Below are 15,876 nucleotides of genomic sequence, written 5' to 3' on the forward strand. Positions count from 1 at the left end.
GTTTTGCAGGATGGCCCCCCAAAGGAGGTCATGTCAAGAGGGAAGTACCTAAATGCCAGCCAAGGGACAGACTGAGAGTAGGGGGCACGTGTTGCCAGAGAGCCAAGCAGCCCTGGAAATGTGCCTGCTCCGTGGAAGGTGTTGCTGGGGACTTTGCCCCACATCCGTAACACCCCAGGATTCCTTCCTGTCTCCAGAGCTGATGGAGAACAGAGACATCCTAGAACCAGACCCATCTCATGAAGGAGCCAAGGAAGTGGATGAACAGTGGTCAAGGTCCAGATGGTTCCTCCTTTTTCCAGAGAGATTGGGAGTTCAGTATCACCAAATGAGGACATTGGGGATGTTTAGAAGTTGAAGATGGCTCTCCAAGTAACTGATGTCTACAGTGACCACGAAGTGGTAAAGAGCAGCTCTCATGAGGATACGGTCTTAACCTGAGCACCATATTCCCGAGCGACCACATGCTTTGATTTGATTAATAGCCTTCCTCAAGCCTCTTTTCCAGCATCTCTATGTAATGGGCCATTGCCTATAGAGTATGTAATGCGCTATATAATTTATTATAACTGCGTAATGCGTGACCTAGTTGGACTGATGTTACCACTCTCCAGGGACTTCAGAATCCAATTTAGATTGACAGGTAAGAACCAGCCTAGACCAGGTAGATTTCCTGCAGTCCATGGACAGAGGGGCATTATAGAATAAGCCAGCAGGTGACCCTCAGTGATATACCCTGAAACCCTTTACTCATCACCTTTAAGACCTTGTCTTCTGATCCCAGATTTCCAAAGTTCTGAATTGAAAGCCCTGGGCTCCTGTTGGCTGGAGGGAGCTCCTCATCTCCCATCCCCAGGTCTGAGATTGCAGAGCTGCCCATGAGCACAGGCAGATTTAATGGAGAATGCCTCCAGCATTCTGTGTGCTTCACTCCACCTCATTCTAGGAGCCCACCGATCCCCATCTGCCCACAAGTGAGGAGTTTTCTGTGACATGTGCTATATAAAAGCAGAAGAATTCCCCCAGCAAATGGGCCTGTTGGTCTCCCTTATGATTTCCAACACCCCTACTCCCACACACAGCCATGTGTGATGGTCACACTCACCAATGTTCACCCAGCTGGCTCCTGCTGGCAGGTGAATTGGCCACCCTGAAGGGCAAAAAAGGGCAGAGGGGTTGGGGTGACATGAGTATAACCTTAGCTTCACTGTTCACCAGCCTGCGAATGGACTTTACTTTCTGAGCCTCAGTTTCCCACATACCAACTGAGAATACCGGCAAGCTAGTAGAGATGTGCAGAAGGCTAGGGGCATAGCTACAGAGTGCCCGGTACGGCGTAGGCACAGGAGAGATAGAGGACCCTTCTTCCTCCCTCCCAGACAAATTCTGGAGAAAACAGTCGGTTACCTTCACAGGCATAACCGTCTGGAGTTTGTCAATATTTGTCGATATTCTTATTTAGCTAGGTCCTGCCCTGGGGAGATTAGAAAGGACTCAGCCACATGACTCAGTAGTGCAATGTCACCTGGACTGGAGACACTAATTCTTAGCTTTGTATCTCATTCGCAAATAAAGTCAGGTCACTGTGTGCAAGTTGATTTCAGTTGTGTGTTGGTTTTCCTAGAAATAAGATGGAAGCATTTCTTTAAAAAGCTATGTAAAGATTGCTGTGAAAAGCATAGTTCTTTTTTTTAATTTTTAAATTTTTATTAACATATAATGTATTATTAGCCCCAGGGGTACAGGTCTGTGAATCTCCAGATTTACATACTTCACAGCACTCACCAGAGCACATACCCTCCCCCTACCCATCCCCTCCAGCAACTCTCAGTTTGTTTTGTGAGATTAAGAGTCTCTTCCGGTTTGTCTCCCTCCCAGTCCCATCTTGTTTCATTTATTCAAAAGCATAGTTTTTGTCTTACTATCCAAATGTTTTCAACTGTTTTTGGCGATTTTTGCATTTAAAGTTCATTAAGCTTTCTTCTTTTCTGAGCTCTTACCTTAGATAGATAATTAGCCTTAAGAAGGCATATGTACTAATCTTGTCATTAATGTTTTTCACTACTTCTCAATACCTACATTTAAGATTACTTTGTTTTTAGAGTACAGGGTGTGTCTTTTAAAACCAGGGTTCCTTGTTTAAGGAAATTGAGAAAAGAAAGGCATAAGGTGGATTTGTAATGCTCCTTTGGTTAAATTTTTGAGTTTTTTTAACCTGGAATATGAAACCTTCTATATGTTGTATATGAGTCATTTTTTTAAGATTTTGTTTATTTGAGAGAGAGAGAGAGAGAGAGCATACAAGCAGGGGTGGGGAGCAGCAGGCAGAGGGAGAGGGAGAAGCAGACTCCCCACCGAGCAGGGGGCCCAGACTCTGGGATCATGACCTGAGCCAAACGCAGATGCTTAACCCAGTGAGTCATTTTTTAATAAGGATATACAAACATTGATTTCTGTGCATTATCCATGTGATTGCAATTTCAGGGAATAAGTTACAATGTTCGCCTTTGTTTTTAGTTTCTTGTTATCTGAGTCAAACTTAAGTCCTGATAAAGTCAGTTTCTCCTGGAAAGTTTCCTTTTTTAAAACTTCTCTGGGACAGCTCTTTTTATTCTTTTATTGTGTAAGTGCTAGGTACTTAAGAAATTGCTGGGAGCAGAAACCACCTTTATACGTATGCCCTTTTCTGCGGGTTAAATGGTCCTGACCAAAAAATATGAGCTAGTTTTCCCCAAACAGTTTTTTCTCCATTTCTGCGTTTCCCAGAGCTGGTCGTCCGTAACGAAAGATTTGTTCCTTGTCCGCGACTCCTCTACCTTTCAGGCCTAGCATCTCTGACTTTTGCCTTTTCCCAGATCAGCTCTTTGCCAAGCAAATATGACTCAGAGCTCAGGTTCCACGGGTACAGTCAGGTGTGGCTCCTCAGAAGCCGGCTCAGCTGACCTTGAGCAAGGTCTCCCCAGGAGCCAGCGAAGCCCAACCACTGTAATGAGAGCCACCTCGCAGCCCAATGGAGCCAGGTTTCCACCTCGCTCACTGCTTTTTAAAAAAGAAGAGGAAGAAGAGGGGCATTCTCTGGCAAAAATAGCTGGGATTTTTACTTGTTTTATTATTTTTACTTGTTTTATTCTCCAGGCTTCTTTAAAGATAGATGTAAGGATATTCTCCTCTCTAAAACAAAATACTCCTCTCCTCAGAAAGTATCATTCTATTTTTGAAGATTTAATGCCTGTTTATCGTGAAGTTCAAGAGGCCATTATGGATTGCAATTTAAAGTGTTAAATTGCCAATTAAGTTATTTGCATATTTAAAAATGCTGTTTTCTAATCAAAGAAATTCTATAAGTTACTGTGTGTGTATCTAGTTTTTCACTGTTAATTATTAATGGCTCTTACAGAATTGATCAGTTCATTGTTAGTGTAGTCACCGCTTTTCTACAAAGAGCGGTGGAAGAGTGAAGCCCATAGTCTGTGGAAAGCTTGCCTTAGGAGCTCTGTGCTACAGGCATCATATGCCTAATCTGTAGTCCGCACGCTTGCCCTGCAGAGAAGGCATTAGAATTTTCATTGTGTGGGTGAGGATACAAGAATTGAAGAGCTCAATCTGATAACAAAAGGCAACCATGTGACAAGATGCACTGGGTATAAAACCCAAGTTTAGGGGCACCTGGGTGGCTCAGTGGGTTAAGCCTCTGCCTTCAGCTCAGGTCATGATCTCAGGGTCCTGGGATCAAGCCCCGCATCGGGCTCTCTGCTCAGCAGGGAGCCTGCTTCCTCCTCTCTGTCTCTGCCTGCCTCTCTGCATACTTGTGATCTCTGTCAAAGAAAGAAATAAATAAATCTTTAAAAAAAAAAAAAAACAAAACAAATGAACAAAAAAAAAAAACCAGCCCAAGTCTACCCCCAGGTCTTTCAGCCCTTTGATTTCTTTATTGTGATGGGGTCATGAATGGAATGAGAAGGATAATTGAGGGTGACTGGACAATGGGAAAGTCACAAGAAAACATGGATGTCTGGTGGACTATCAGAGCAATTCCTTGGAAACCATGGGCTGTATTCAATTAATTAGAGAAGGGATGAGGCCCCAAAAGTCAAATAATGAGAGAAAAGAACCGTAAGAGCACACCCATTAGAGAGAAAAAGATACCTTCAGAGTGATTGCAGCTGTGATGGGTGAAAAGCTACACTATCAAGACCTTACTTTTTCTTCTCCAATTTGTTGAGTGTCTGCTCCATCATTAGGTATAAATTGAGAAAGCGTTTGTGCATCCTGACTACTCAGAGAAGTTTAGAGAGGTGGAGGCCCGTCAGGACTGACTAGTGAATACTGGAGTATCATCTCCATACTGGTCTTTCTCCTCCATAGCCTGGTGCTGTGGTCTGAATGTGTCCCCCACCCCATTCATATGTTGAAATCCTAATGCCCATTGTGATGATGTTAGTTCATGGGGCCTTTGGGAGGTACTTAGGTCATTAGGGGGGAGCCCAAGTGATGGGATAGTACCTTGGTTAGAGAAGCTCCAGAGAGATCCCTTGCCCTTTCTGCCATGTAAGGACACCGTAAGAAGCCTGCAACCCAGAAGAGGGCCTTTACCAGAACCAGTCATGTTGGCACCTTGATCTTGGACTTCCAGCCTCCAGAACTGTGAGAAAGAAACGTTTATTATCTATAAACCACCCAGTCTGTGGTTTTTTGGTATAGCAACCCTAACAGACTGAGACACCTGAGATGAAGTTGGTCCCTGCACGTGGCCTTTGGGTAGTTCTTGCACATACCTACTCTTTAGCTTCACAAAGCCCTGGTCTGGTATTACCTTGAAATTTACCTCTTGCTCTTGCTTGAGTCTCATGGGTCTCTCTAAAGGGCACATTTAAAGCAGAGCTCAGCCCAGCATCATCCTCAGACAGAGAGATCCAGTTTTTGCCGTGACGGTCAATGGGAGGAACTTCCTCTGGAAGGAAGCCCCGCTGAGGGACCGCTGGCTCTTACCCTGCACACCCAGGCAGGCCTCAAGCCCTGCTCGCTTTTCCTCAGGGCTTGTATGTTGGCGACAGCATCTCTTCAACACCAGAGAGCTCGGGGCTGACTTAGCCTTATTACAGCAGTCAGCCTGTCTCTGGTCTCTGCTCTCAGTCCATTTAGCAAGCAGAAAATTCTTTTAGAAACACTCTGTTCATCTTGTTACCTCCTTGCTCCCAAACTGTGTTTTCTTCCAGTTACCTATCGATCAGATTTCAAGTCCAGAGCCCTTCAGTTGAAGCCACCTCTCAGCTGACCTCCCCACTCTCAGCCAGAGTCCGCCTCCTTCACCCTTCTCGTGTTCCTGACACACCTGGCTCATCTGAGTGTGTGCTCTGCTTCTTGCCCCGCCCTCCCTACCAGTTGCTCATTCTCAGAGTCCATGAGTTCCTTTGAGGCCCATTTCAAAAGTTAACTTTTCCTTTATTTAAAAAAACAAAAACAAACAAACAAAAAAAAAAACAAGACAACTTTTTTGAGCCAAATCCAAGAATCTCTACCATTCATTGATTTATTCAACAAATTCATTCAAGCCATTTCTTCACAATTTAGTATATATCCATGTACCTTTATAGGTAGTCTTACAATTATCCTTTGCTTTAAGCATTTATATGATTCTCAAATTATATGATAAGTTTATTTAAAAATTGCATCTTACTGTAAAGGATACAAACTCCCAGCGGTGATGTGGGAGCATCCCTCTGGTGCCTTCCCCCAGGGAGCATGGGTTGGACTGAAATCTTAAAAAAGACTTGCAGATGTTCTGCAGTTGTCCGAACAGTTCTAGGGACTGATTATCTTCCTGAAGAAGCGTGAATTTCTTTACCAGCACGGCAAACCTTTCGTGAAAGTAACAATTTCATTCAACAGCCCAGATTGGAAAGCTATTGCCAGTTCTTAAGGTCTCCAGAGTCGAGTGATCTAAGTAGACTTTAAGAAAACACAGTCGAGAGAAAAACACAGCATATCCTCTGGAAGGACCCCTGGAAGGAAAACAGACCCACCGACAGCAAAAAGCACGAGTAGAAACTTGATCGAAGTCCCACCCGTATAGGAGGCCCAGTTCAGGTTTCCTCTGCTGTGTAAAGACCTCACTTTCTCCTAAATCTTCATTTGTTCAAAATTGGCATTGCCCGTACTCCTAGTCCCTTATGATGGTGAGTGCGTATCCTGGGCTCTCTGTAGTCCCTGAGTCCATAGGGCGTACTTACCATTGCCTGGTTTCTGTCACAGTTAAGTTCCCTCTACCTTTTGCTAGCACGTTATACGCAACTGGGGGGTAGGAATAACATGTGTACTCTGTGTCTTTAGAATCTAGCAAGCTATAGAGGATTTGTAGACTTTATAGAGTCTTTATTTATATTTTATTTGTAGAGTAGTTTGTAGACTGTAACAGGACTGAAGGGCTTTCTCTACACCTAAAGAGGAAAGTCATAGTAGTTTTCTCATCTGCCTTTTTACAAACTCTGATGGCAGCCTTTGCAAGTACAAGACACAGCAGCACCAGGTGTCAACAGGACTGGTGGTATCGTTTCTCTGAAAGAAAAAGACACCGTCTACTCGTGGAAAAAGGAAGGGGGGACAATGTCGCTCTGGCCAGCAAGAACGACCAGGAGACCTCAGCTTTATTTCTGCGTAGCTGTTGGGATCTCTCTCCCCCGCCCGTGCTCGTCTATATATACCAAGGTTGCACAACCAATCACTCGCAGCCGCATAGATACAAAATCCTAAGTTCCGCCTACTGGCTCGCATCCAGCCGCCTTCTTAATGGCGTGTTTACTTTCGGGCACCGAAAAAGTCGTGCGGCGCCCGGGGCCCCCCCTGCGGGCCCAGCTGGAGCAGCTCCGCACCGTCGCCACCTGGCGGCGGCGACGGCTTGAGGCAGCGGCAGCCGATGCAAGGAGCGGGCACGGCGGAACCCAGAAGCATTCCCGCGCATGCGCTACAAGCCGCTCGGGCACTGACAGGACAAAAAAGAAAATTTAAGTTATTTGTGGTGGGTTATCGTTGAACATTTTGGTATAGAATTAGAAGAGCTTGAACTCCAACTTTAAACTAGTCCAAGTGGGGAGTAATCAAGGCATAAATAGCTTTATCGAAAAGCTCTTTAAATCTGGACTCCTCAAATGCATTTCAATCTGATTCTGTTCACAAAATTTAGTTGAGATACAAGTCTGTTCTTTAGGGAAAATTCAGCGTTCCCTAGGGACTCACGGATTCAACATTCAGAAACTCAGTTGTTTGTATTTGGCTCCAAGTTCAGTAATTGCCTTAATTTGCAACTTGAGGGAGGTCCCACCTCAAAAGGCGCACATCAGCACTGATGAAAAATAAGGAATGAGCACAGCTATGCCCACTGTTCACACTCACCCCAGCTTCACGTTCTGTGTGTTAATCCATTCATTTCTTCCATTAAAAAAATACATGTATGTAGGCAGAACAGAAGCTCTGGTTCCATGCAAGAAGAGTATGGTTAATTCATGGGTAGGTCAGATCCATGACATATGAAAGATTCCAGTACTACATCTTTGGTCTCTTCTCATAGATCATAGCAATCTATGAATGCCAACTAAGAGTCTATTCCCTATGTCCTCTGAAGCTTCCAGGTGTATTTCTGGGAGGTGTGCTTGGGAGCAAGACCTCCACAGCTGACATTCTTCTCATAGAGTGACATTTTTCTCAAGGAGAGAGTGCAACGTATCGATGGGATACACTCCCCACTGAAGAGACAAACACGCAGCTTTCAAGCATCATTTTAATGGCAGTTGGCCTTCAATAGTGTCAGTTTCAGGTTTTAAGTGGTTTGATAAGAGTCTCATGCTTGCCTTCCATCCAGTTGGCAGTGGTCTTGGAATCTCATTTTAATACGACTTTTCACAGAAAAGCTTAACACCTTTCATACCCTGCTGCTCTCCATCTCCCAGGTAGAGAGGGGGCTGCCGAACTGTTGTCTTCACCTGTTAATGTGGATTACATGCCAAAGAGCTTCCACTGAGATGCCAATGGGGTTTTTATACGTCATTGCGGGAATCATGGTAAATATCCCCACCCAGTAGTGTGCAATCCTAAGCGTAGCACAAGGTGCAAGCTCCCATCCTGCATTCCCCAGACCCCCTTCTGCACTCCGTCTTGCAGGGGTTGTCAGCGTGGTCATCCCTGGCCAGACAGAGTCAGGATCGATATGTGACTGTCTCTCCAGTCCCACTGCCTTTTCGTGCTTCTGCCTTAGGCTCTGTCTCCCTGCTCCAAACCTGAAAGCAGACAGCAAAAATAAGGGGCGAAGGCAGGGCTTCACTTCCTTTTACCCTCCAAGAGTTTCATTTGTGGTTCATTTCATGCTGTACTTTTAAGAAAGAAAAAAGAAAAAAAAAAAAGACCCACTTTTTTTTTTTCTTTCATACCATTTAATCATCCAGGAGATCTTAGAAAGCTGATATCCTTATAGATTTAAGATTTTGACCACTGGCTTGTTTCAAACCAGAAAGATGCAGGCGTTTGCTGAACTGGGCCTAAGAAGGTTTTACTTGACAAGTTTTTAGAGAACATAAATAAATGATCTCAGAATATACCTGGTATGTTTATGCATACGGCCTTTGAAGACCATGTTCATCTTCTCCCCCACCGATGTGTATTTCTTCACTTTGAATCTGCCCCGGGACTTGGTCCCTGTTATGTAACATGCTGCATTCTGCTTTCATGTAGCTGATTATTCCTTCCTGCAGTCCTTGAAACTGCCTGGCTGTAGATGAGACATTGCCCACCACCCTGTTGTTCATCAGCTGTGTACTGTGCTCACATCTTCATAACTGACGCTCCAGTCGTTCTGAGCTAGTCTCCAAGAGTGCCAGACCAAAACAAATGGCCTCATTTGGAGCCTTTGGAAGCATCTCTCTAATTCTTAACATACTTTGGTCACTAAGCACTCCATTAAGATATGCTAAAGTGCATTTAGGAAGAGTTCTATGAATATGTTACTTTAAGTCCTTCTTTAAGAAACAGAAGGTTAAGGGGCACCTGGGTGGCTCAGTCGGTTAAACATCTGTCTTCAGCTTAGGTCATGATCCCAGGGTCCTGGGACAGCCCTGCATAGGGCTTCCTGCTCAGTGAGAGACTGCTTCTCCCTCTGCCTCTGCTGCCCTACCCTGCTTGTACACTCTCTCTCTCTCTCCATCTTTGTCAAACAAATAAAATCTTAAAAAAAAAAAAAAAGTGAAGAAATTCCTTGAAGACATTTTATGCCATATCTGCACCACTTAGGGGTTTTTCATTATCCTTTATTTGTTATGACATCATGCATTAATCTATATTTCAAACCGCTTATGATTATTAGACTTCTGTATCCATTGATCTCATATTTTTAAGACTACTGGAACCTGGTTTTGAAGTGCTATCTGAGACATTCTTCTATTTTAAAGTAAGAAGTAGCCACCTCATTTGGCACTTAATGTCATACATAAGTAAGACCACTGTGCACTATCTCAGGATATTTTGTAGTGAATGTTACCTCTGTTTTAAATGTGTGCCTTATTGCTGTGATGTGTAAAAATACTTCACAAACTGCCTTCTTTGATCTCTGGTCTCCACACTGGTCGGTAATGGCTGGCGATATTCTTAGAGTATGTGTTCATACTGGTATGTTTCCCGGTGAAGACAGTGCAGTGTTTTTTGAGGTTTTGGGGAGGGGGCTTTCAAGATTTTATTGATTTATTTGACAGGGAGGGAAAGAGAGCATAAGCAAGGGGAACAGGAGAGGGAGAAGCAGGCTCTCCACTGAGCAGGAAGCCCAATGCAGGACTCGATCCCAGGTCCCTGGGATTGTGACCTGAACCGAAGGCAGACGCTTAACTGACTGAGCCACCCCGGCACTTTGAAGATGCTGCAGTGTTGATGGACCAGAAACTCCATAGCATACATAATAACTTACATGTTGTGGCACAAGCAGAAGGTGGTGAAGCTGTGTTTGATTTAGGATTTCCTGGGCTCTTTGCAGGGGCCTGTCAGGGTGGGAAAGCATTTATGTGCATCAATCACCTCCCTTAATTTTCGTAACAGGTCGTTGTTGGCAGAGAGCAGGTAATCAGGGGGCGAGTTACAAGCCCATGTTTGTCTGCCTGCAGGTGCAGCCTTCTCATCCACCTTACCGAAGGGTGTCAGTCATAGCTTATGCGCCAGATGTTCCTCAGACTTCAGAGCTAAAATGTTTCCTTCCTATTTAGAAACCATATTCTTTGGGCAGATGAGGTTTACGAAAGGATTCTCTGAACCAGAAAACTTGCAGTAGATGCCAACAAGAGTTCCACTTCAGGCTGTTTACTCAATAGCGGCTTCAGGGATACCCGTGTTCTCCATTTCTGTCCTCATCAAGGGTGGCGTGGGGGGAGTGGCTGGGGACTTGGATGGGTCAACTGGCCGTCTGGGACTCAAGTCACTGGACTTTGCTGCCAGCTCTCTGACTTGAAGCTGGAAATTTGCTCCCTGCCCCAACAGACCTACAGATTGTATAAATTCATCAGCCTTGGGGTGGGGGGTGGGGCACTGTCACCTAAGGCAACAGAAGCACAGGAGAAAAGTAGCATCTCAGAATAGCATGACTCCTCTCTGGGAAAGCCAGCATATATACCTCTCTGTCTCCCTCTATATCACAACTCTGAAAAAAGACCTCTGCCAAGGGGACCTCATTTGCTCATCAGTTGAATGAATGAATTACATTTCATCACTGGTTTTCAGTATAGGTCCCTGGATTACAGAGGTTTCCAGGCTGATGCAGCATCGAGATTGGAGGCTCTGCTTCTGCCCAAACCACTGTGTGTCCATGTGTTTTATACATGGATGTTCCACATAACCTTTACTTTAGAGACCATTTCTGTCGCTAAAAAAAAAAATGCTCTGAAGACTAATGAATATCAAGATTCTTATTACATCCTAAGCTCTACCCTTCAGGGCCCAGTACCAACTTAAAAATCAATGAAATTAATGTCAACATGGGTAAGTTGTCAATGGGAAAATACGAGTTGGCTTACCAAATTAATTTGCAGCTTTCCAAAGATGTTTCTGTTGGGTAAGGCCAAAAGAGCTCCCCAGAAGTAAGACTCCCTATTAGCTAGCTAGCTCAACACCAGATACCCACTTAAAGCCCTACTCCTACCTTCTGTAAAGTTTTGCTCTTCTCCTTGCCTGCTTAGGTCTACCTGCATACTTCGAAGGGCACAGGTGATTTAAAGTGTGAGGTTGCTCCCTGCTCACCACCATTTGCTGACTCTGATCACTTACACCACCATTTGCTGACTCCCATCACTTGAAGTTTAGGCCCCTTCACTTCAGATACAAGATTCCCCATGATAGTCTGTTTACCTCTTCTTCTCTGTCTGTGCCCCTGCCCCCATGAAAACTTCCGTGTAGGATTATGAAAGGATACCCAGCCTCTATAATACCAAGTTCTCAACACCCTTGATCTTGGGTTTAGACTGTTCCTGGCCTGGCACTCAGTTTCAGGAGTCTGCTTATGTGCATTCCTTCCAGAATGGCTTCATTACCCTAGACTCCCGTGATTTACCCCTACATGCTACCCTCAGGTGGTCTCATGGCCTCTTCTACACTTTTCCTTCTGCACTGAGATCCATCCTTTCAATTCCATTGGTTTCTCCTTTCCTCTCTAATCTGATCTCCTGGGCACCTGGGTGGCTCAGTCCGTTAAGCATCTGCCTTCAGCTCAGGTCATGATCCCCGGGGTCCTAGGATGGAGTCCCCCATCGGGCTCCCTGCTCAGTGGGGAGCCTGCTTCTCCCTTTCCATCTGCTACTCCCCCGGCTTGGGCTTTCTCAGTGTCTTTGTCAAATAAATAAACAAATAAAATCCTTAAAAAAAATTCTGATCTTCTCAATGACAAAACATAGATACCAGTCATTTTTATATCCCTAGTGGTATCCCTCATGGTTAGAATAGCACCTGGCTCATGGGAGGGGCCCAGTAAATGTTTGCTAAGGTGAAGTTAGATGAAAAAATAAATTTTATTACAGTATGTATTTTAAGCAATGCACAGAGTATCAAAAATTTACTTATTTTGTACTTGTGATAGTATGCAAGGATTATAAATAATTTTGTAATTTTAAAGGATAATCACATCCTTTGGTTTTTCCATTAAATCTCATTTTACTATGTGCATACATATATTCGGTGAGCTTGTACACAACGGTGAATTTCCCCATTTAACCAGTCACTCCATAGCTGTCTTCACTGTTTTACTGACTTGATGAATTCCCAGTTCCATCATGGCCCAAATGTTTTTAAGTCACATATCTAGTTTAGAACTCCTATAATAAAATGACATTTCAGGATGGAATTCTCCATATTTTGTAGTTAAATTTTGAATTCAATGAAACGTTTCTTTTTCTTTCCATAATCCCTTGTCTGTATCCTCTTCCTTCCTGGAGGAGATCCGAGTAGAGGGATTGTATATGCTGCTTTGATAGGATGCCATGAACACTTAGTTTAATAAACCACATTATATTTTCCCCATTTTCCAAACTTCAGGAAGGTTTCTGATCATCACTTGATTGGATGCACTAGAATTTGTGTGAAAGTTCCAAGAACACTGAGCACTGCTTTCAAGTTACACCTTCTGCTTGGCCCAGCTCAATCCTGAGTGTGGGGCTGGGCGGGGTGACAAGAGTTACAACCACCTTCCAAGGGGAAGTGATACTTTATCTGAAAACCATCAAGGACAGATTTTTCTGCTTTTCATGCTCCTTTTTTGATCAGAGGGTTTACAAGATGAAACCCATGCACCTCAGCTTGCTGCCTTATAAATTTGATCCCTTGTAAATCTGCGACATTTTTCCTTGTTACAACAGTTTTATATTCCTATGTACATAAATACTGCCTTTTGACAGGATCAGAGCGCGCGCCATGAATATTCCTTTAGCAGTGGTGAAAACTCTGCAATAAAGCGTCGAAGTTTTAGGATGACAATCAAATGGTCCAACAAAGGGCAGGGAGAAGCTAAAATAAAACCTTCACAGATGAGTGGTTTATTTCACATCAACTCTGTGGTCTTAATACTGTCTATCATTTGCTGCCTTTGTGTATCACCCATGTGAATCGGTGAACTTTAGTGTACGGGGCTCATAAAGCATTTTGTCCCTTGAAGGTCATCCGTGGCTAAGCTATAATCTCTGCTGTTCTGAGAACATTCCAGATCTCTGTCAACCACATCATTTTCACCGGGGATCTGTTTCAATGTTTACTGCTTCTATTTTGACTGCTGCTTCCCTCAGTGTAGTGCTTAAAACGTGGTGCTTTAAATTCACAGTAATTCAGTTTCATAAATTGATCTATTTGTGGGTGCCTTAGTTTTATGAGTTTTGCTTTCCACAAATAATAATAATAATAATAATAGAATCTGAGCCCAAAGCCATTACCTTCTACTGCCAAAATACATTTCTTTCCCTGGTCATTTTTATTTATTTATTTTTTCCTGATTAGCATGGTTTTACCTTGCGGTTATTCTGTTTGGTATGATAAATGGATTATGAACAAAATAAAGACGAAAATAATTATGACAGTTTGAAAACACATTCACCGGCTTGGAGGAAATCATAAATACCTAACATTGTAATGATTTGATACAGAGAATTTGAGAAATAGATATAATATTTGTGCACTGATAAGTTTTATGTCTAAGCTAGTTATTTGTGGTAAAAGTTCGCGTAGTCCTTATTTATTTTTAGATCAGGTAATCATATTTTCAAAGAAAGCATTTCATAGAAGTAACATGGCACCAAACTAGTTTTTACTTTAAAAAACATATTTTTGCCATGATGGCATCTTCTAGAAAATTTTATAACCTATACTTCTGAAGTATGATCTTTGTACTTCTCCCCAAATGCATCCTACATTAGCAAGATTCAGGAGCAGATCTTCAATGAATTAGTTTTATTCAAAATAAAGCCTAAGGTGTCTGTATACTCTTTTGGAAAGTTCCTTTGAGAAGCTCAGTGTTTTCATCTCATCATTTATTTATTTATTTTTTTAAGATTTTATTTATTTATTTGACAGAGATCACAAGTAGACAGAGAGAGAGGGAGAGGAGGAAGCAGGCTCCCCGCTGAGCAGAGAGCCCGATGCGGGGCTCAATCCCAGGACCCTGGGATCATGACCCGAGCTGAAGGCAGAGGCTTTAACCCACTGAGCCACCCAGGCGCCCCTTCATCTCATCATTTATAAGGGTTGCTCTGGGGTTTTCCCCGCGAGGCCTCGTGAAGGACACTGCCTCATTTTTAATAGTACCAATACTAATCCACAGTAATAATATATAGCAGAGGACATTTCTGGGATGATTGTGCGCTTTGCCCACTTTTAAGCATTTCCCTGGAGTTTTCTCACTTCATCCTCCCAACATCCCCTTGGTACAGATGAGGAAACCAAATCACACAAGTTCCATCCTTGTGGGACTGCTTTCTGCTTGGGGTCAGCTGTGCCTTACAGGTGTGTCCTGGCTGTGCCTTGCAGGTATGGTCTAGCTGTGCCTTACAGGTGTAGCCCAGCTGTGCCTTGCAGATATGGTCCGGCTGTGCCTTGCAGATGTGGTCCAGGTGTGGCCCAAGTGTGGCCTTGTCTTCACCAGTCTAGTGAATTTTTGACCGTACAATCTCTGTAATAGGCCAGAAGTTAAAACCACCCCAGAAGTCGAGCATTGTAAGACCAAAGAGAAGGGCATTTTTATGCTCATCTCTCCAACCCAAGTTCTATTTGAAGCCTAATGGAGATGCCCCAATTTAGGGATTAGTGGCTACTCGTTTCTGGGTTATAGAGCATCTTCTGTGCTTCTTGTTTCCAGTTGGGGCATAAGCCTTTGTCTTTACAGAAACCATGTTCTGCCTGATCCTTCTGATAATCCCTTGGTTATTTGTCTCAACTCCATTGTCCAGCTGTGTTCACGAAGCCACCTGGTCTGCTTGATGTACATGAATGATGTTATACGTGTCTAGCTTTGAGGCTCAGTCCCTTCTCCATCAGGATTCCACATCAGACTTTTATAACCAGGTGAGCTGTAACCCACAGCATGAATTAAAGTGAAATCTGTGAGTGACTTTATCACCACCATGCCTCCCTCAGAGCACATTCCCAATGGTCATTGACACCTTGAAGAGGTGAGAAAAACATGATGCTCAGGTAACTTACCAACATTAATGCTATGTGCATTCTTTTTTTTTTTTTTAAAGATTTTATTTATTTATCTGACAGAGAGTCAGAGGTCACAAGTAGGCAGAGAGAGCAGGCTCCTTGCTGAGCAGAGAGCCCGATGCGGGCCTTAATCCGGGGACCCTGAGATCATGACCTGAGCCAAAGGCAGAGGCTTAACCCACTGAGCCATCCAGGTGCCCGCCATGTGTGCATTCTAATAAAAATAATTACACTAGCAAAAATCATAGTTGACGGTGATCCTGAAAACCTGAAATGCAGATCTCTTCCTCCTGTGGTCGCTGGGTTATAGGGAATGTGTGAACTGATCTCTCCTTGGCAGAGCAGCCTGTTACCATGGAAACGTGCTTACTAGTTTCTAAATCCTTCTGGCTAGTTCCAGGAATATTAACTCTATACTAGTACTAAAAAAATCATTCTAAAATTTATATATCTGGCATTTGAATATATATAATTATTTAAAAAAGAGCATTCACTTCAAATTACAGATAGACTCTGCTCATCTGAAGAGTAGTACATTTGCTATTAGTATTTTTTTAATGAAGATTTAATTAGTTTATTTGAGAGAAAGAGAACACGAACAAGTAGAGGGAGAGAGGGAGAAGCAGGCTCCCCACTGAGCAGGGAGCCCGATATGGAACTCGATCCCAGGACCCT

At 43.5% G+C, this 15,876-nt stretch overlaps 1 protein-coding gene across 9 annotated transcripts in view; it reads left to right on the forward strand.

Moving 5' to 3' along the window:
• FAM110B (family with sequence similarity 110 member B) overlaps window positions 1-15,876 on the forward strand; it is a 184,365-nt gene that overhangs the window by 84,339 nt on the left and 84,150 nt on the right. The gene's annotated exons all lie outside the window — the stretch shown is intronic.

Source organism: Mustela nigripes, chromosome 3 (genome assembly GCF_022355385.1).
Source record: "Mustela nigripes isolate SB6536 chromosome 3, MUSNIG.SB6536, whole genome shotgun sequence".
Classification (NCBI taxonomy): Eukaryota; Metazoa; Chordata; class Mammalia; order Carnivora; family Mustelidae; genus Mustela; species Mustela nigripes.